This window comes from Lithobates pipiens, unplaced genomic scaffold, assembly GCF_037356315.1.
Source record: "Lithobates pipiens isolate NorthernLeopardFrog02 unplaced genomic scaffold, aLitPip1_a1.2 Scaffold_3, whole genome shotgun sequence".
NCBI classification, from domain to species: domain Eukaryota; kingdom Metazoa; phylum Chordata; class Amphibia; order Anura; family Ranidae; genus Lithobates; species Lithobates pipiens.
Genome location: NW_027507790.1, coordinates 194,399,781 through 194,422,224, shown reverse-complemented (window position 1 = coordinate 194,422,224; position 22,444 = coordinate 194,399,781).

Here is a 22,444-nt window from a genome sequence, read left to right as displayed (position 1 = left end):
GACTGCAGGCAATGTCCTCCTCCCCCCGCCGCCCCCGGCATGCCGGCGTCTGAAACCGGCCCTGCCAGGCACCTTGGCGGCCTTCTGCGACCCGCCCTCCCCCCCACCCGCATGTGTCCCCCCCGGAGCGCCCCCTGCCGCGCGGATCACCGCACCTGAGCCAGCAGGCCGCAGATCCACCGCCACGTGCACCCCCCCCTGGCACCCAGACCCCGAGCCACCCGCACTCCCCCCCTCCTCCGCCGGGCCCCGTGCAGGCCCGGCGCCATTGCCATGCTGCCGCGAAGCCCCGCCCCCCTCCGATCGGCGGCGCAACGACTGCCCGGCCCGGGGAGAGCCGAGAACCGGCCGTTTCGCCGGGGGGACCGAACGGTCCTCCCCCGGGCTCCGGGAGTGTAGGCCCAGGGGAAAAACGCGCCGGAGGCCGAGACCTCCGCGCGCGCAGCTGCACCTCACCTGTCCCGCCGCCGTCCTCATCGCCGTCCGCCAGGTCACCCACGCGGTCCCGCAGCCAGTCCGCTCCGTGCACCTCCGCCGCCCGTCGCAGCCGCGCGAAGAGTCCCTCAAGGTCAGCCATAGCAGAGGAGCAGCGAAAAACTGCCTCCTCTGTGTCACACTGGGCTCCGAATGATCCCTTAAAGCCACACCCCTCCCTTTTATGTGACCCCTCCCCTACACTGAACTTGTTTCCTGCAAACCTTTTCCTCAACTCCACCCATAAAGCTTAACCCTCTGTGTCCCTCATCCACACTGTCATGTCCAGCACTCCTTATATCATTGCATTCTTAATCCGTGCTTCTCTCAACTCAGCATCCAGCTACATCAACAACCTTGTCTCAAAGTATCACCCAAAACGGCCTCTTAACTCCTCCCATTACCATCTGCTCTCCAGATCCCCCATTACCTCCTCCTTCAGGACTCTTCCAGAGCCTCTCCCTTCCTCTGGAACTCCCCATCCCAAATCTGTCCGGCTATTTCTTACTTTGTTTTCCTTTAAGTGATCACTGAAAACTCCTTCTGTCAGGGAAGCTTATCCCCTCTCCACCTAGTAAACTGTACTATCTAATAAACTGTAATGATCATTTTCCATTTATATGGGCTTTCATATATTTACCTTACACTGTCTGGTTTATGTTTAATGACTCTGAGGCATATGACAAATGGGTCAATGGTTGATTCCTTGTCCTGAAATGATTTGCGCTCGTTATTTGGCTGTTTAACTATTTGAAAGATATCTCACCTTTTCCTCAAGGGCTATATGTATACTATGTAGCACTGACCCCCGGAGGAGCGGCTGATTTGCTGGGCTTACCGTTACCTTCTTGACCTCATGTGCATCTAGGGGTTTCCCAAGGTAGATGGCCCAAAGAATTGTAGAAAATTACACTGGATCTGCTTTTGGGATTTTTATTTGCAAAAAAGAGTAGACAAAACACAGTCTCTCAACGAGGGTTAGAGGGTTTAGGTAGAAAGTTCAGGTAAACTTGGAACTGCTTAAAATAGGAAGTCTCTCATTATATATATATATATATATATATATATATATATATATATATAATATATATCCAGAGAATAGCCACTCACAACTGGATTCTCACAACTATCGGATAGACCTCCTCTCACTATGCCTAGCAGCCAATAGAGTGTTCAGATAAAGCAAAGCCACTGCCACAGACTTGCATGTAGAACGTTTGAGTAAAGCCTCTGCCACAGACTTGTTGTAGAACACTTGAAGAATAAAGTCTCTGCCACAGTCTTGTTATAAAAGACTTGTAGTAACTGAAGGATGTAGACAAATTTAGAGAGCCCTCATATGGTACCAGTATCTTGCAGTGTAGAGTCGCTTGGGGTCTTTCAACTAAGCCTCCAGGCTCTTTCTGAGAAGCCAGCCTTCTGCGTGGCCTTCTCCCGAAGAGTCCTCCCCTGGTTGCTTCCTCATTTGCTGGGCCTCTCCACAGATGAGACGGCACCGGCCCACCTTTGAATCTTCCTTCCAGTTACTTTGCCTCAGGCTAGCCAGCCCCGAGACTCGGAATTGGATCCACATCCCAGGCCATGAGGGCCATGGGGGCTGGTCAGGAGGACCAGGACCAAACAGACAGAAAGATCTTTTGGACCGGAACCCCGAAGCACGTGATGTCAGTACCTTAAGTACCCTCTCCCAGAGTGCACAGCAGGATGACACTCCCACTGGGCTGGTTCTGAGAAAAAGTGTCACTCAATGTGCCCAGCTGAACCGCGTTCTCACACTTGCCAGTGATCACAGCGCCACCTGTGACCAAGCAGAACACAGTGCAATCCAGCCAGACTGGCACTGAAACCATAATTTGGTATAATTAAACCCAAAACCAAACTGTGGTTCTAGGAACTTTAAATAGAGAAAAACACATAGCGCATGCTCTTCAGGAGCCGGCACTACAACTATACTTGTGTGATAATGGGGCCACTAGGGTCGCCCATGGCTCTTTATTTTACTGTTCTCAAAAATTACCCTTTTTCCTGACTTCTTTTGGCATTGCATATTTTATACTCATTTCAATGTGTACAATATGATGGCTATTCTATTGATAGAACTCTTTCATCACATATATGGTGACTTTTTTTGCTTTTCCTAAGTTCAGTGGCATCACTAGGGTTGGTGTCACCTTGTGTGGTAAAACATGGTGTCCCCCCCATAATTTTTCTCCCATATATTTTTGGGCACTGAGCAGGCTAGCACATCAGCACAACTCTCCCCCCTAGCCTGCCACAGTGCTCTGTTCTGCCACTGAGACAGAGCAGTAGACGCTGGGCAGGCTAGCGCATTGGGCTCTCTACTTTCTGGCCTGCCAAAGTGCCCTACAGAGTGCTGGGCAGGCTAGTGGTTTGGGACAGCAGTACACAATCCCTGTAAATGATGCAGTCGATCCCAGAGCGATGATCCATGTGTTGTCATGGATGGGGGTGACACCTTTGCAGTCAGATATCACTTCTTACTTGATGGTGTCACCCCTCTGGTGGGTGTCACCCGGGTGTGGTCCTCACCCCCCACACCCCCATAGTGACGCCACTACCTATGTTGTTGAAATACACTTCAATTGTCTTAACTTTGTTTCAGCTCAATGTATAGATTGTTATTCTGAACTATTGTACCATTTGATATCTTGTATTATGTATTCTTCTCTGAATAAAATTATATTGTTTAAAAAACATACAAACTGTACTTCTTATTTCTCCATTAGATTATTCCTCACAGTTATTATCTTTTAGATTGTAAGCTCCCATGAGCCAGGCCCTCTTATTCCTCTTGTATTGAAATGTATTATAACTGTACTGCCTCCCTTAACAATGCTAACAAAACTGTCTGCTCTTTATTAATCCTGTATACTAATAATATTATTAATTACAAGGTTAAAAAAAAAAAAGGTGCATTTAAAAAATAATCATTTAAAATGTTTCATTTCTTTAGATATACTTGTTGGAAACAAAACAATGGTGTGCTGCTAACATGGAAAGAATGAAAGAAAAAGTCATGTTTATATAATCACAAGGCTTCACAGGATAATGCATTTCAAATGTGCTTATACAGAAAACACAGGAGGATGCAGCAATGTAAAAGAGCCTTGACAGTGGAAAATCACCAGAGGCTTAGTACATAGCATTATCAATATTTCATAAGCTTTGTGTCATTTGAGGATACGTAGTACTAGCTCTACACTGGCATAGACTTATCTACTTAGAATTATTGAACAAATACCGTATAACTTCCATGTTACCCATTAAAAATAACAAATGAACCAATACTGATGATTTGTGTAAGGTAATATCTTACAAATATCCCTATATTGGTTGGACAGCAGAGGGCTGGCTGCTTGCTAGACACTCAGTGTTGTATTAGGCATAGCACTAGATAATCTGTTATAATAATGTTTTAAAAGGGATTTCTAAGGCTAGGATGGTGGGTAGAAGACATGATGACTCAGCAGCTTTTATTTTCGTAAGGATAATTTTGTTTCTACAGCATTCTCTAAGAGAAGTTACAGTTGTAATCTGTCATTATACCTGTATTCTGGGTAAGAGATAGATAAACTAAAACAATACATAAAAGGTAGCTTTTTTACCTGCCAAAAGACATCTATTTCTGTCCATCAAGTTCTGAGATTTACACATCCACCATTATTTTCCAGCACTGCCTTGGGCATGGAGTTCACCAGAGCTTCACAGGTTGCCACTGGTGTCCTTTTCCACTCCTCCATGACATCATCACGGAACTGGAGGATGTTAGAGACCTTGCTCTTCTCCACCTTCCATTTGAGAATACTCAATAGGGTTTACGTCTGGAGACATGTGTAGCACTGACCCCCGAAGGAGTTGCTGTTTTGATTTGGGCCTGCACTCTGCTAATAAACCCCACTAACTTGCCTCGGTCCCCTTGATACAGCTGTGGTGCAATATAATACAGTACAACATAATATAACACAATATACCTGTATTGTCCTCTCAGGATCCACTGGCTCCACCTGCTGGGAGAAAACAATACTCCACACAACGGGGTACTTAACCAAAGTATATTTTACTGTATATATTTGTAAACAGGTGATTACAGCAATTGTAACAACAATAGAATAACAGGACAATGAATTTTGATAAAACAGTTATAAACAATATATATATATATGGGAGCTCCCCCTACTTTTATAGCTATACGTGAGATCTCACTTAACCACTTGCAGACCGGACCAATTTGCTGGTCAAAGACCAGACCCCTTTTTGCGATTCGGCACTGCGTCGCTTTAACTGACAATTGCGCGGTCCTGCGACGTGGCTCCCAAACAAAATTGACGTCCTTTTTTTCCCACAAATAGAGCTTTCTTTTGGTGGTATTTGATCACCCCTGTGGTTTTTATTTTTTGCGCTATAACCAAAAATAGAGCGACAATTTTGAAAAAAACGCATTATTTTTTACTTTTTGTTATAATAAATATCCCCCAAAAATATATAAAAAAACTTTTTTTTTCCCTCAGTTTAGGCCGATACGTATTCTTCTACATATTTTTGGTAAAAAAAATCGCAATAAGCGATTATTGATTGGTTTGCGCAAAAGTTATAGCGTTTACAAAATAGGGATAGTTTTATAGCATTTTTATTAATAATTTTTTATTATTTTTTTTTTACTAGTAATGGCAGGGATCAGCGTTTTTTATTGTGACTGCGACATTGTGGGGGACCCATCGGACATTTTTGACACATTTTTGGGACCATTGTCATTTATACAGTAATCACTGCTATATAAATGCAGTGATTCCTGTGTAAATGACACTGGCAGTGAAAGGGTTAACCAGTGGGTGGCAGTGTAGGGGTTAAGTGTTCCTAGGGGTGTGTTACTAACTGTGGGGGGGTTGGGCTTTCATTTAGTGAACACTGATCTCTGCTCCAATCACATGGAGCAGAGATCAGCGTCATTGGTTGCTAGGCAGAATGGAGAAATGTTGTTTACACAGCATTTCCTCCATTTGGCCGCTCCGTGAGATGATCGCGGGGATGCCCGTGGCGATCGAGTCTGCGGGTCCCGCGACCGGACTCACGGGGGTCCCGACCAGCGCGGGATGGCAGGGCGGCATTGAATATTGGACGTACCTGTACGCCAATATGCCTGCCTGTGCCATTCTGTCGACGTACATCGTCGTGCGCTGGTCGGGAAGTGGTTAAAGTACTCAGTCTTTAGTCTTCTTGTCTTCGCTAGCAATGATAATTTAATTTGTAATCCAAGGGTTAAAGTAATTAAAGTTGAGTTAAGAATGATCCTAGTGTTGCTTCCATAATTATAATACAATACTTGAGATGCGATAGTAAGTAGGCCTTATGCCTGCCTAGTGTCAGTTGCTATACTCCTCCTCCGTGGGACTATGGATCCCAGCGAGGCCTGTATATAAGTCTGACTAGGTGCAAAGTTTAGAAAACTGTGGACCGCAACCCGCTCACCAACTGGATTGGAAGCTCAGTATGGTAACTTTGGTCCGGTGTTTGCAGCTTGCTTCTACATCAGCTGGCTCCGTCACTCCGTTCCGTTCCGATAGGTGGACCTGGTCTTTCGATGCTCAAACGAGTGTCTCTGGATCTTCCCAATCCAATCACTGTGTCTCTGGCACTTCAGGTCACTCACACAATCGAGCAGAGTTGCGCTCCGCAAGGGCAATAGGCCGCTTCCTCCAGGAAGCCTCCTCACAAGTCTTCACATGCAGACCATGCATTCCCAAGAGGTCTAAGATGGCTGCTCGGGGGCCTTTTATGTCCTACCCAGCATGCAGTGCAAGAGGGTGTCCATGGGTAGGTCACCTGGCATACTGGGTAAAAAGGTAAACTCTCCAGTGTAAATAACAGTCACTTCCTGTACCAGGTTCAATGCTTTTATAAGCAAAAATCCTTTAAGTCCACTATCAGTGTTTGGCCGCTAGATGGCGCCAAACACTAAGCCATAGAAATGTCCATAGACTTCCATTATAAATGCTAATACACATTAGTGACAAGGATATCAGCGCTACACATGCTTGGCCAGTCCATCACCTTTACCCTCAACTTCTTTAGCAAGGCAGTGGTCGTCTTGGAGGTTTGTTTGGGGTCATTATCATGTTGGAATACTGCCTTGAGGCCCAGTTTCCGAAGGGAGGGGATCATGCTCTGCTTCAGTATGTCACAGTACATGTTGGCATTCATGGTTCCCTCAATGAACTGTAGCTCCCCAGTGCCAGCAGCACTCATGCAGCCCCAGACCATGACACTCCCACAACCATGCTTGACTGTAGGCAAGACACATGTGTCTTTGTATTCCTCACTAGACATGTGTGATTCGTTTCGTACGAATCGAAAATTTATACGAATTTCCGTAAATTCGTACATTCGGGAGGATCCGAAATATGAATTGCTATGCTTACAAATTTTGTACAAAATACAAAATTTTGTTTACGAATTTTGGATCCAAATTCCATTACAACGGAAGCGTGACTGGTGTTTTGTTGACCAATCAGAGGTTTTCTTCTGCTGCCGAGTGAGGGTTGAGAAAATTTTTAATATTGGAGTGGGAGACTAGTACTGGTAGTCGATGGGAGATTCAGAATCGGACAAAATAAGAATGTTCGTTAATTACGATTATTCGTTATGATGAAGTAAAAAAACGCAGGAAGTCAGCACAGCACAGGGATGGCGGGAGATCCTAATAATGATAAATTCATCATAACAAACATTCATAATTGTTACGAAAAGTTAACGAACCTAACGAAAATTCTTATTTCGTACGAATCCAAATTGAATTTCGGACACAAATTCATTCTAATACGAAATGGAACGGAACGAAACAAAACTAATTTATTGACGGCGCACATGTCTACTCCTCACCTGGTTGCCATCACACACACTTTACACCATCTGAACCAAATAAGCTTATCTTGGTCTCATACGACCACAGGACATGGTTCCAGTAATCCATGTCCTTAGTCTGTATTTAGCAAACTGTTTGTGGGCTTTCTTGTGCGTCATCTTTAGAAGAGGCTTCCTTCTGGGACGACAGCCATGCAGACCAATCTGATGCAGAGTGCGGCGTATGGTCTGAGCACTGACAGGCTGACCCTCCACCCCTTCTACCTCTGCAGCAATGCTGGCAGCACTCATACTTCTATTTCCCAAAGACAACCTCTGGATATGAAGCTGAGCACGTGCACTCAACTTCTTTGGGTGACCATGGCGAGGCCTGTTCTGAGTAGAATCTGTCCTGTTAAACCACTGTATGGTCTTGGTTATCATGCTGCAGCTCAATTACAGGGTCTTGGCAATCTTCTTATAGCCTAGGCCATCTTTACATAGAGCAACAATTCTTTTTTTCAGATCCACAGAGAGTTCTTTGTCATGAGGTGCCATGCTGAATTTCCAGTGACCAGTATGAGAGAGTGAGAGCAATAACACCACATTTAACACACCTGCTCTCCATTCACAACTGAGTCCTTGTAACACTAATGACATCGGGGAGGGAAAATGGCTAATTGGGCCCAATTTGGACATTTTCACTTAGGTGTGTACTAGGGGCGCAACGGATCTGCACCGATCCGCGATCCGAACGGGTCACCCCGCTCAGAACGGCACACGGCGCGATCCACAGAGCGCTCCGCGATCTCGGCCTTAGGAAAATCCGTGGCTTCAGCCTAGTTCCGGAGCGGCGGCCATCTTGGTACACCCGTCGGCGTTTACAATGTGATCGCTCCGTCAAATGACGGGGTGATCACCTGTAAACAAACCGGCGTCATGATGACACCGGTTCCTCTCTCCCCTCTCTGTACTGATCTGTACAGTGGAGGGGAGAAATCGGATGGCAGCCACAGCCATCCCAGCAATACCCTGCCAATACTCTGCAATACTTACCCTTTCAATACTCTGCAATACTTACCCTTTCAATACTCTGCAATACTTACCCTGCCAATACTCTGCAATACTTACCCTGCCAATACTCTGCAATACTTACCCTGCCAATACTCTGCAATACATACCCTGCCAATACTCTGCAATACTTACCCTGCAAATACTCTGCAATACATACCCTGCCAATACTCTGCAATACTTACCCTGCCAATACTCTGCAATGCTTACCCGGCCAATACCCAGCCATACCCATCCATGCTCAGCCAATATTACATTGGGGGAGATGACATGGATATTACAATGGGGGAGATGTATATTACAGTGGGGGAGATTTATATTGCAGTGGGGAATATATGGTGGTGGCATTTTCACAGGTTTTTGCAAATTCATTTATTCGCTGATCCGAAAAATGATCCGATCCGTGACCCTGATCCGAGGAACGATCCGATCCGTGAGTTTTTTGATCTGTTGCACCCCTAGTGTGTACTCACTTTTGTTGTCAGCGGTTTAGACATTAATGGCTGTGTGTTGAGTTATTTTGAGGGGACAGCAAATTTACAATGTTATACAAGCTGTACACTCACTACTTTACATTGTAGCAAAGTGTCATTTCTTCAGTGTTGTCACATGAAAAGATATAATAAGAGGGGTGTACTCACTTTTGTGAGCTTCTGTATATATGACATACACAAAGTTTGAATAAAATAAACAATCTTACCAAAAAACAGACTCCTTTCATGCAAAAAGTAATGAATACGTGTTGCACAAATGCAAATCCAGGAGCAGCAGAGTTTTGGCAGAAAAAAATCCTTGATGCACTTAAACGCGTGTAAATGTGTCTATGCACCAGATGCGTTTGGCAATTAAGCTTTAATAAATTTCAATGGCAACAATACATTATTATTCTAGCCAATTAAATTCATTTACGCCCAAGTGCTTGATGCATTTAAATGTATTACATGAGTTTACAAGCATCAAATGTTTTTTTTTGCCAAAACTCTGCTGCCAGGAGGAAAGGAGCCTAGCAAAGCTAACAAAAAGTCCAGACTGCATGAGGCTTTATAGTGTGACAATGCTCTGTCCCTCTCCTACAAATGTGCACCCTGCTACATGTACTTCAGAGTTTACAAGTGATTATTGCCAGTGATGAATTGCCAAGCAGCCAATACTGGAGTGTGTGTGGCATGGAATGACAGCATACAGTCTATATAGACCAGCAGCATTGAGACTCAACAAAGCCTGACAAAATGTGAAAATATGTATTTAGTTATGTAGCAAGATCCCAGGCCTGATTTGATCTAATGAGAACCTCCAGGGCCAGGGATAGCTGACATCCTTCTGTATGTATAGTTAACGTTATTGGGTGCCAGACACTTCTTGAAGAAAGTTTATTTCTCTTAACTAACTTTTTTGGGGGGAGAGAGGGTTAGGTCCAGGACACCTTTGGATAGTTGCAAGATTAATTGGCAGACTCCGAGACTTCAATGGGAGGACAGCCATGCAGGGAAAGGCATCCAACAAGACCACACATCTGCATGTGCAGGAATGCTGTCTCTTATGGCAACAGTCTTTAACAATTCCTAACATAAAGCGTAACAGTTCTTTCTCGTTCACTACAATCACTCCCTGTCAGGCCCGGACTGAGACAAAAAATAGGCCTGGGCATTTTAGACCAATTCACCAATAATAACGACTGTTTTCTTAATGTCTTTTAGTCATATTTAGCCTGCTTCATAAGGTAGCAGAAAACAACCTGGCTATGCACATTATTATTATTATTATTCAGAAGTTATATAGCGCCAATAGTTTATGCAGTACTTTTAAATATAAAATCGAGACAATAGAGTAAAATACAAGAGGATTAAGAGGGTCCTGCTCAGAAGAGCTTACAATCTAGTAGGGTGGGGCAGGTGGTACAAAAGGTTGCAACTGTGGGGAATGAGCTGATGGAAGTGGTAGAAGATTAGTTGGAGGTATGATAGGCTTCTCCAAAGAGATGAGTTTTCAGGAATCGGGTAGGAGATAGCCAAACAGGTTGAGGTAGAGCATTCCAGAGAATGGGAGAAGCTCTAGAGAAGTCCTGGAGATGAGCATGGGAGGAGGAGACAAGGTAGCTTGATAGTAGGAGGTCTTGAGATGAGCGGAGAGGACTGTTTGGGTGCTATTTGGAGACAAGATTGCTGATGTAGCTCGGGGCAGAGTTATAAATGGCTTTGTATGTTGTGGTTAGTATTTTGAATTTAATTTGCTGGGCGATTGGGAGCCAGTATACAGATTGGCAGAGAGGGGTGACAGACACTTAACGGTTGGTAAGGTGTAAAAGTCTGCCAGTAGCATTCATGATAGACTAAGTGAAGAGGTGCAGCGCTTATTAAATAAATGTCCAATAAGTCATTTAAAGTTCATAAAGAGCCAAAACACTTCTTGAGATGAATACTGGTACGCTGGATAGAAAAAGTTGTCACCAGTACCCAGCAGTACTGACTCCAAATCAAAGGAATTTGCACAGTGGATGGTCAAATGATAGAAACAGCGATCATCGCAAGCAGGTAGAACCACTCCGCCAGAGATTTGCTGATCAATGCACAGGTATGGATATCAATACTCTAAGACCGCCAGGAAGACCAATAAATGGACCGTCCTCACCTCAGCACAGGCACTCTCCACTGCTGTCTGTTTCAATGATGTCTTCCCTTCATAATAGACTAAAGAGGGGATAGCCTATGGAGAGGTAGGCCATTGTGTAAGAGATTCTGTTTTCTGTCTCTCTCCACTGAATTTTTACAGGCAACTACCACTGAGCCCCGGCATCATGTTCTGCTTTATATATATATATATATATATATATATATATATATATATATATATATATATATATATATAAATAAATAAATAAATAACAGAGGAGGGTGGACAGAAGAGAAGAGGGTGGACAGAAGAGAGGAGGTGGAGGGGTGGATGCAGCCAGGTGGATGGGTGGATGCCACGGATGCAGCCAGGTATAGGGGTGGAGGGGTGGATGCAGCCAGGTGGAGGGGTGGATGCAGCCAGATGGAGGGGCCAGAGGGGTGGATGTAGCCAGGTGGAGAGGTGGATGCAGCCAGGTGGAGGGGTGGATGCATCCAGGTAGAAGAGTGGATGCAGTGGATGCAGCCAGGTACAGGGGTGGAGGGGTGGATGCAGCCAGGTGGAGGGGTGAATAAGGTGGATGCAGGCAGGTGGGGGGTGGATGCAGCCAGGTGGGGAGGTGTATGTAGCCAGATGCAGGTGTGGATGCAGCCAATTGTAAGCATGAATGCAGCCGGGGGGTGGAGGGGTGGATGCAACCAGGTAGAGGGGCCGGAGGGGTGGATGCAGCAGTATGTAGTATACACCATTAGATGCCCCAAGGAGAGCAGCAATTTGGCAAACAGTGGGTTTGGCCAAATTGTGTTAACAAAGGGATGGGCTTAAATGAGCATGGATAAATAAAACAAAAGCATAGGGCACTTGGCTCCACAAACTTGCCAAGGGTGGCCACCCAGGGCAATTGCCCTACATCTTGGTGGATGGAGAATAAGAGGGGGAGGGGAGGAGAGGATGGGGGAACAGAGGAGGGTGGACAGAAGAGAGGAGGGGAAGATGGAGCCAGGTGAAGCTGAGGATAGAGCCAGGTGGACAGGGGAGAGGGGGGATGCTGCCAGGTATAGGTGAAGACAGAGCCAGGTGGGGATGCTGCCAGGTGGAGGCGATGACAGGGCCAGGTGAACAGAGAAGAGAAGGATGCCGCCAAGTGGAAGCGAGGATGGAGTTAGGTCGACGAGGAGAGGGGGGATGCAGCCAAGTGGAAGGGAGGATAGACCCAGGTGGATAAAGAAGAGTGCGATGCAGCCAGGTGGAGGTGAGGACAGAGCCAGGTGGACAGAGGAGAGGGTGGACAGGGTGTATGCAGCCAGGTGGAGGGGTAGACAACGTGTATGCAACCAGGTGGAGGGGTGGATGCAGTCGGGTGGAGAGTTGGATGCAGCAAGTGGAAGAGTGGACAGGGTGGCTGGAGCTAGGTGGAGAGGTGTATGCAGCCAGGGGGAGGGTGGATGCAGCCAGGTATAGGGGTGGAGGGGTGGATGCAGCCAGGTATAGGGGTGGAGGGGTGGATGCAGCCGGGTGGAGGGTTGGATGCAGCAAGTGGAAGAGTGGACAGGGTGGATGGAGCTAGGTGGAGAGGTGTATGCAACCAGGTGGAAGGGTGGATGCAGCCAGGTATAGGGGTGGAGGGGTGGATGCCGCCAGGTGGAGGGGTGGATGCAGCCAGGTGGAGGGGTGGATACAGCCAGGTGGAGGGGTGGATGCAGCCAGGTGGAAGGGTGAATGCAGCTGATTCAGCCAGGTATAGGGGTGGAGGGGTGGATGCAGCCAGGTACAGGGGTGGAGGGGTGGATGCAGCCAGGTGGAGGGGCCGGAGGGGGGAATGCAGCCAGGTGGAGGGGTGGATGCAGCCAGGTAGAAGGGCGGAGAGGTGGATGCAGCCAGATGGAGGGGTGGAGGGGTGGATGGAGCCAGGTGGAGGGGTGGGTACAGCCAGGTGGAAGGGTGGATGCAGCGGATGCAGCCAGGTATAGGGGTGGAGGGGTGGATGCAGCCACATCTTGGTGGATGGAGAATAAGAGGGGGAAGGGAGGAGAGGATGGGGGAACAGAGGAGGGTGGACAGAAGAGAGGAGGGGAAGATAGAGCCAGGTGAAGCTGAGGATAGAGCCAGGTGGACAGGGGAGAGGGGGGATGCTGCCAGGTAGAGGTGAAGACAGAGCCAGGTGGGGATGCTGCCAGGTGGAGGCGATGACAGGGCCAGGTGAACAGAGAAGAGAAGGATGCCGCCAAGTGGAAGCGAGGATGGAGTTAGGTCGACGAGGAGAGGGGGGATGCAGCCAAGTGGAAGGGAGGATAGACCCAGGTGGATAAAGAAGAGTGGGATGCAGCCAGGTGGAGGTGAGGACAGAGCCAGGTGGACAGAGGAGAGGGTGGACAGGGTGTATGCAGCCAGGTGGAGGGGTAGACAACGTGTATGCAACCAGGTGGAGGGGTGGATGCAGCCGGGTGGAGAGTTGGATGCAGCAAGTGGAAGAGTGGACAGGGTGGCTGGAGCTAGGTGGAGAGGTGTATGCAGCCAGGGGGAGGGTGGATGCAGCCAGGTATAGGGGTGGAGGGGTGGATGCAGCCAGGTATAGGGGTGGAGGGGTGGATGCAGCCGGGTGGAGGGTTGGATGCAGCAAGTGGAAGAGTGGACAGGGTGGATGGAGCTAGGTGGAGAGGTGTATGCAACCAGGTGGAAGGGTGGATGCAGCCAGGTATAGGGGTGGAGGGGTGGATGCAGCCAGGTGGAGGGGTGGATGCAGCCAGGTGGAGGGGTGGATACAGCCAGGTGGAGGGGTGGATGCAGCCAGGTGGAAGGGTGAATGCAGCTGATTCAGCCAGGTATAGGGGTGGAGGGGTGGATGCAGCCAGGTACAGGGGTGGAGGGGTGGATGCAGCCAGGTGGAGGGGCCGGAGGGGGGAATGCAGCCAGGTGGAGGGGTGGATGCAGCCAGGTAGAAGGGCGGAGAGGTGGATGCAGCCAGATGGAGGGGTGGAGGGGTGGATGGAGCCAGGTGGAGGGGTGGGTACAGCCAGGTGGAAGGGTGGATGCAGCGGATGCAGCCAGGTATAGGGGTGGAGGGGTGGATGCAGCCACATCTTGGTGGATGGAGAATAAGAGGGGGAGGGGAGGAGAGGATGGGGGAACAGAGGAGGGTGGACAGAAGAGAGGAGGGGAAGATGGAGCCAGGTGAAGCTGAGGATAGAGCCAGGTGGACAGGGGAGAGGGGGGATGCTGCCAGGTAGAGGTGAAGACAGAGCCAGGTGGGGATGCTGCCAGGTGGAGGCGATGACAGGGCCAGGTGAACAGAGAAGAGAAGGATGCCGCCAAGTGGAAGCGAGGATGGAGTTAGGTCGATGAGGAGAGGGGGGATGCAGCCAAGTGGAAGGGAGGATAGACCCAGGTGGATAAAGAAGAGTGGGATGCAGCCAGGTGGAGGTGAGGACAGAGCCAGGTGGACAGAGGAGAGGGTGGACAGGGTGTATGCAGCCAGGTGGAGGGGTAGACAACGTGTATGCAACCAGGTGGAGGGGTGGATGCAGCCGGGTGGAGAGTTGGATGCAGCAAGTGGAAGAGTGGACAGGGTGGCTGGAGCTAGGTGGAGAGGTGTATGCAGCCAGGGGGAGGGTGGATGCAGCCAGGTATAGGGGTGGAGGGGTGGATGCAGCCAGGTATAGGGGTGGAGGGGTGGATGCAGCCGGGTGGAGGGTTGGATGCAGCAAGTGGAAGAGTGGACAGGGTGGATGGAGCTAGGTGGAAAGGTGTATGCAACCAGGTGGAAGGGTGGATGCAGCCAGGTATAGGAGTGGAGGGGTGGATGCAGCCAGGTGGAGGGGTGGATGCAGCCAGGTGGAGGGGTGGATACAGCCAGGTGGAGGGGTGGATGCAGCCAGGTGGAAGGGTGAATGCAGCTGATTCAGCCAGGTATAGGGGTGGAGGGGTGGATGCAGCCAGGTACAGGGGTGGAGGGGTGGATGCAGCCAGGTGGAGGGGCCGGAGGGGGGGATGCAGCCAGGTGGAGGGGTGGATGCAGCCAGGTGGAGGGATGGAGGGGTGGATGCAGCCAGGTAGAAGGGTGGAGGGATGGATGCAAACAGGTGGAGGGGCCGGAGGGGTGGATGCAGCCAGGTGGAGGGGTGGGCTACAGCCAGGTGGAGGGGTGGCTACAGCCAAGTGGATGGGTGGATGCAGCCAGGTGGAGGGGTGGATGCAGCCAGGTGGAGGGGCCGGAGGGGTGGAGGCATCCAGGTGGAGTGAATGCAGCCAGGTGGAGGGGTGGATGCAGCAAGGTACAGTGGTGGAGGGGTGGATGCAGCCAGGTAGAGAGGCCTTAGGGGAGGATGCAGCCAGGTGGAGGGGCAGAGGGATGGTTGCAGCCAGGTATAATGGTAGAGGGGTGGATGCAGCAAGGTGGAGAGGTGGATGCAGCCAGGTAGAGGGGTGGATGCGGCCAGGTAGAAGGGTACAGGGGTGGATACAGCCAGGAAGAGGGGCCAGAGGGGTGGATGCAGCCAGGTAGAAGGGTGGATGCAGCCAGGTCCAGGGGCTGGAGGGGTCGATGCAGCCAGGTAGAGGAGTGGAGGGTTGGATGCAGCCAGGTGGAGGAGTAGATGCAGCCAGGTGGAAGGGTAGATGCAGCAGATGCAGCCAGGTACAGAGGTGTAGGGGTGGATGCAGCCAGGTAGAGGGGTGGACAGAACCAGGTAGAAGGGTGGAGGGGTGGATGCAGCAGAGTGGAGGGTTGGAGGGGTAGATGCAGCCAGGTGGAAGGGTATATGCAGCGGATGCAGCCAGGTACAGGGGTGGAGGGGTAGATGCAGCCAGGTGGAGGGCCGGAGGGGTGGATGCAGCCAGGAAGAGGGGTGGACAGACCCAAGTAGAAGTGTGGAGGGGTGGATGCAGCCAGGTGGAGGGGCCGGAGGGGGGAATGCAGCCAGGTGGAGGGGTGGATGCAGCCAGTTTAGAAGGGCGGAGGGGTGGATGCAGCCAGGTGGAGGAGTGGATACAGCCAGGTGGAGGGGGGGATACAGCCAGGTGGAGGGGTGGATGCAGCCAGGTGGAAGGGTCATACACCAGTGAAAAGGTCCTGTCCCTCTATGGAAGCCTTCATCCCTGGTCCCCCTATCCCCAATGCTCCCCCCACCTGAAAAGTTCTTACCTTGGGGATATATAATACAATCACTGGCACTTGCTCTCTGGCTCCCCCTACATGTCAGTCAACAGTAGTCTGTGTCTCTGTGTCACTGTGAAACATCTTTGGATCAGGCGATGGGGTCTCCTCACAGGCTGTGAGCCACAGCTCACGCAGGGGAGACGTCTCTCAGCTCCTCAGGTGCAGAGCGGCCATGTACTTAATGGGTGGCTGGCCACAGACAGGTTGGGTGAGCTGTGCAGGCTCAAGGGACAGCTCAGCTTTGGGCCTCACAAGGACAAGTAGCCTGGTGGCCCCGGCCCACTAGGCAAGTTGCCGGTATGCCCTATGGCCAGTCCGGGACTGGTCCTTGTAGTTCTTCGGCACACTGAACCCCCCGGTCTTACAATAGGCCCACTGATTCACTACCACTGAATCCCGTGAGCTCCACCATTCTTCACGGTGATATCTATACCCCCGCCTCTCTGCTGGGCCCCTGGCTTGATCCTCACTGAAGTTTCCCAATTCTTCACCGTCCCTGGTTAGTGAGAATGCTGCTCCGGTATTTGCTTCAGTTACTCACTGTGGTCCTTGGTAACTAGGTGGATAGTCCCTTACTAGCGACAACTTCCCCTCTACCTTCGACCACAACAGGTTCTCCGTCCAACAGAACCGTTACTTTTGGTGGACTGCCAAAATCTCAACCCTGCGCTGCTTTCTTGCTTCTGAATTGGCCCTCAGACAGCCTATCAGCCAGATGTGCCCGGGATAGGCCCAATCTCTGGCCTAGCAGCCCAGGCAGTACAACACACATCCACCCAGACAGCCGTCCGGGTGGCACAGAACCTAGATCACCTGACTTCACCCAAATATATAGGCTCTTCAAGGAACGCCCTGTCCATTGGCTGAGATACCCCATATACCCATAACCTGACCTTGTGTTGTCCTTCTCGTATCTAGTACCACCAAGTACCCGGCCACCTAGTGGTAGAAGAGAAAAGTGCAACAAGGCCAAACTTAGGGAGAAATCAATAGATCTCTATCAATCAATCAGGATAACTATTCCTGGCAAGTACATTTTTGAGGAGCTCCCTGCCTAAACTCCAGGGTTCTACGGTTAAATAAAGGCAATTGTTTGGATGCACACAGTGCTTTAGCAATCAAAATGTAATTCAGTTGGGGTTTACATTTACTCTAAGGCAAAAAGTGCAAATTGAACGGACCTAGAGTAATTAGCAAAAACTTAACAAAACTGCCGTTTAACTTACCACATCCATGTTTGCATATTGATTTGCAAAGGTGCATAAACCAGAGCAACAGCTGCAGGAGATGCAAATATTTGTTCATATCAATGAGCAAATCAGAATCTTTCCAAGAAACATGAGATGTTACTTCTAGTATTACCGGTATGTATGCCGTAAAAGTCTTGACTGAGCTTCACCCATATCTGCCTTCTTCTCCTAAAGGCCTAATTTGCTTACCAGTACTCAGTCATGTATAGTCTTTTCAATATTTTCCTAAATATACATCTAAAATAAATATTGATGAAAACAATCGTATCATATAATATAAAGCATGTTTGATAATGTTTCTATGCATGTGTATTCTATGTGAACTCATCTACGGTATATATATTGGGGCAGCCATGCTTACTAATTAAATATGCAAGCTCTGCTTTCATCTGTGTACTTTGTAGGATTACACTAGTGCTTTACTGCCCTTTCACACAATGCAAGTCTACACCCATCAGCCATAACACCATGACCACCCACCATCTCATTATGACCACCCACCTAATATTGGTAATGCAAAGGCCAAAATAATAATAATCTCTCACCTCCTCTCCTGTCCAGATCTTCTATTCTGCTCCTCTTTCACTCCTTCCCACCATCCTTATCCAGCCTCACCTGGTTCTGCTTTCTTACTCTCCTTCCCTACCATGCACAGTTGCAGCACTGGGAGGGCTCTTTCTGTAAGTAGGGACTCTGATGTTAAAGGAGGACTCTGATGTTAAAGGAGGACTCTGATGTTAAAGGCGGGCTCTAAAGTAAAAGGGGGCTCTGATGGTAAATAGAGGGCTCTGATGGTAAAAAAGGGGCTCTGATGCAAAAAGGGGGCTTTGATGGTAAAGTAGGGCTCTGATGGTATAGGAGGGCTCTGATTCAAAAAGGGGACTCTGATGGTAAAGGTGGGCTCCAATGGTAAAGGAGGGCTCCAATTGTAAAGGAGGACTCTGATGGTAAAGGAATACTCTGATGGTAAAGGAGAGCTATGATGGTAAAGGAGGATTCTGATGGTAAAAGGGGAGAATTGATGGTAAAAGGGGGTCTCTGATGTTAAAGGAGGACTCTGATGTTAAAGGTGGGCTCTAAAGTAAAATGGGGGCTCTGATAGTAAAAAGGGGGCTCCAAATGGTAAAGGAGGGTTCTGATGCAAAAAGGGGGCTCTGATGGTAAAAGGGGGGCTCTGATGGTAAAAAGAGGACTCTAAATGGTAAAGGAGGGTTCTGATGCAAAAAGGGGGCCCTGATGGTAAAAAGGGGGCTCTGATGGTAAAGGAGGGCTCCGATGGTAAAGGAGGGGTCCGATATACAGGAGGACTCTGTTAGTAAAGGATTACCCTGATGGTAAAGGAGAGCTCTGATGATAAAGGAAGATTCTGATGGTAAAAGGGGGTCTCTGATGGTAAATGAGGGCTCTGATGTTACAGGAAGACTCTGAAGGTAAAGGTTTTTTTTATTTTTTTATCCAACAGTCACTGGATTGTGACTGTGTCAGTTCTTCAGGCGAACCTGATGGGAAGGTCCATGTAATTTGTTTTCACACCAACCACACCCACAAAAGAAATGCCTCGCCCCTAATTAACATACTGCTCCGCCTACACTAGCTTTCTGGAAAAAAGTGTCCCTAAGGGCTCTTTCACACGGGATGGATCCGTGATGATCCGCCCCGTGGACATCCGCTTGCTCAGCAGGGATCGCTCCGTCAATCCCCGCTGAGCAGGAAGATGACAGGTCCGTCTCTGCACACTGTGCAGGGATGGACCTGTCGGAGCGCCACTCTCCCCTATGAGAGATCGAATGACGACGGACTGCAGAGTCCATCGTCACCTGATCCGATCCGCAGATGGATGGAAAAGTAGGTTTTTCCTCCGTCACACTTGTTGTAGATTGGAGCAGGTTGGATGTCAGCGGTCATATCACCGCTGACACCCGACGCTCCATAGAGGTCTATGGAGCGTCCGTTCAGGTCCGCCTAAAAATCTGACAGGCGGACCTGAACGGATTGTTCTTCTGAATGAGGCCTACATTTTTTTTTGCAATGTTGGCAACTATGCATGCTCCTTGTTAGCACGAGTAATCACCTATACACAGTGCTATCAGAGCATGAAAGGTGACATACATATAGGTATGTACATGTGCGCACTGTGATACCCCCAGCACAATATGCCTTATAGTGTCTGTATTTTTACTACTTTGTACAGTTGCCATTACATCCATGTCCCATTGGTGATTTTATAGCAGCAATTTGTATACATGTCAGATTGTCTCCTAATGCCGGGTACACACGACCGAACTTTCTGGCAGAAAAGGTCAGACGGAATCATTCCGTCGGATATTACGATCATGTGTGGACTTCATCAGATTTTTTCTTAAAAAATTCAGATGGGCCTAGAAATAGAACATGTTTCAAATCTGTCCAATGGAATCAATTTCTATCAGGAAAAGCGTTCGTCTGTATGCAGGTCCGACCAAATACCAAATACGAAGCTAGGGCAGCTATTGGCTACTGGCTATTGAACTTCCTTTTCTAGTCCTGTCGTACGTCATCACGTTCAAAATTAACGGACTTTGGTCCGTTCATGTGTGGGCAAGTCCGTTTGGTTGGAAGTCTGTCGTAACTCTGTCGAAAGTCTGTCGGAACTCCGCCAGGAAGACTGTCTGACCTTTTCTGCACACTAAAGTCCGTTCCTGTGTGGGCAAGTCCGCTCGTTCGGAAGTCCATCGTAACTCCGTCGAAAGTACGTCGGAACTCCTTCTAGGAGACATTCAGACCTTTTCTGTTGGAAACTCCTGTTGTGTGTACGCGGCATTAGACGATACAATAAACAGGTAATTGGAACTGGCCACTGCATCACACTGCAACATTTACAAAAAAAAATCTTTCTTCCCGCACTTAGCACCTTTATTAGTGCCAATCTGCTGAACAACTTTTTTCCCAAATAATTAGTGCAGTGACCATCATGTCAAATACACTCACCGGCCACTTTATTAGGTACACCTGTTCAATTGCTTGGTAACACAAATTGCTAATCAGCCAATCACATAGCAGCAACTCAATGCATTTAGCCATCTAGACGTGGTGAAGACAACTTGCTGAAGTTCAAACCGAGCATCAGAATGGAAAAGAAAAGGGATTTAAGTGACTTTGAACGTGGCATGGTTGTTGGTGCCAGACGGGCTAGTTGAGTATTTCAGAGAATTGTCTGAAAAAGAAAAACTATCCAGTGAGCGGCAGTTGTGTGGAGAATGGCAGACTGGTTCGGGATGATAGAAAGGCAACAGTAACTCAAATAACCACTTGTTACAACCAAGGTATGCAGAATACCATCTCTGAACACACGACACTTCTAACTTTGAAGCAGTGGGCTACAGCAGCAGAAGACCACTCCAGGTGCCACTGCTTACAGCTAAGAACAGGAAATTGAGGGTATAATTCGCACAGGCTCACCAAAAAGATTGCCTGGTCTGATGAGTCTGGATTTCAGCTGTGACATTCAGATGGTAGGGTCAGAATTTGGCATAAACAGCATAAAAGCATGGATCCACCCTGTCTTGTATCAATGGTTCAGGCTGGGGGTGGGGATATAATGGTGTGGGGGATATGTCCTTGGCACATTTTGGGCCCCTTAGTACCAATTGAGCATCATTTAAACGCCACCTGAGTATTGTTATTGACCATGTCCATCCCTTTATGACTACAGTGTTCCCATCTTCAGATGGCTCCTTCCAGCAGGATAATGCACCATGTTACAAAGCTCAAATCCTCTCACCACTGGTTTCTTGAACATGACAATGAGGTTACTGTACTCCAATGGCTTCCACAGTCACCAGATCTCAATGCAATAGAGCACCTTTGTAATGTGGTAGAATGGGAGATTTGCATCATGGATGTGCAGCCGACAAATCTACAGCAACTGCGTAATGCCATTATGTCAATATGGACCAAAATCTTGAATGCCCGTGTACACGCGATCAGATTTTCTGTCAGAAAAAACTTGGATGGTTTTTCCGACAGAATTATGCTCAAGCTTGGCTTGCATACACACGGTCACACAAAAGTTCTGTGAACTTTTGCCTGTCAAGAATTTGGTGATGTACAACACTACGACAAGCCGAGAAAGTGAGAAGTTCAATGCTTCCGAGCACACCTTGAAATTTTGCGTGTCGGACTTGCTACAGATGATCGGAATTTCCGATCGGAACTTTTTACATCTGAAAAATAGAGAACCTGCTCTCAACCTTTTGCTGGTGGAAATTCCGCCAGCAAAAGTCCAATGGAGCATACACACAGTCGGAATTTCCGACCAAAAGCTCTCATCTGACTTTTGCTGGCGGGATTTCTGATCGTGTGTACGGGGCTTAAGGAATGTTTCCAACACCTTGTTGAATCTATGCCATGAAGAAATAAGGCAGTTTGAAGGCAAAAGTGGGTCCAACCCATTTCTAGCAAGGTGTACCTAATAAAGTAGCTGGTGAGTGCATATTTTAAGAGCTATATTAAAGTGGTTGTAATCCCTTTATAACCACTTTTGCCTACAGCTAAGCCTATAATAAGGTTTACCTGTAGGTACTGTGAATTTCTCGTAAACTTCTACATGCGCACTGAAAAAATGGCTAGTTCGTGCCGTTTCTTTAGCTGCTGGGCCGTGAGCGACGGCTCCCATGCGCATGCTTAAGAGTGACGTCATCTGAGCCCACGGACCCAGAAGTAACATTCCGGAAACATGTCACCCGTAAAATTCTTTCCCAAGCACTTGTAGTTCTCAACTTTCAATACTGCTGGCTTCTGCGCTCTCAGTGCTGCATTCCCGGACTTCTGGTCTTTACATGAGCTTGGAGAAGGGAGGAGGTGGAGGAGTAACCTGTCATCTTAGGTTGTGTTTCCATTGATACACACAGTGTCGGGAGACACAACTCTAGTCCCTGCATGCAAGGATGGCTCCATTGGATGCTGACAGAGAAGGGAGCTACCCTGAAGCAGGAAACCTGGGGCAGTGGTCATGGCACCAGCTAAAACACGAATGTAGGCAAGGATT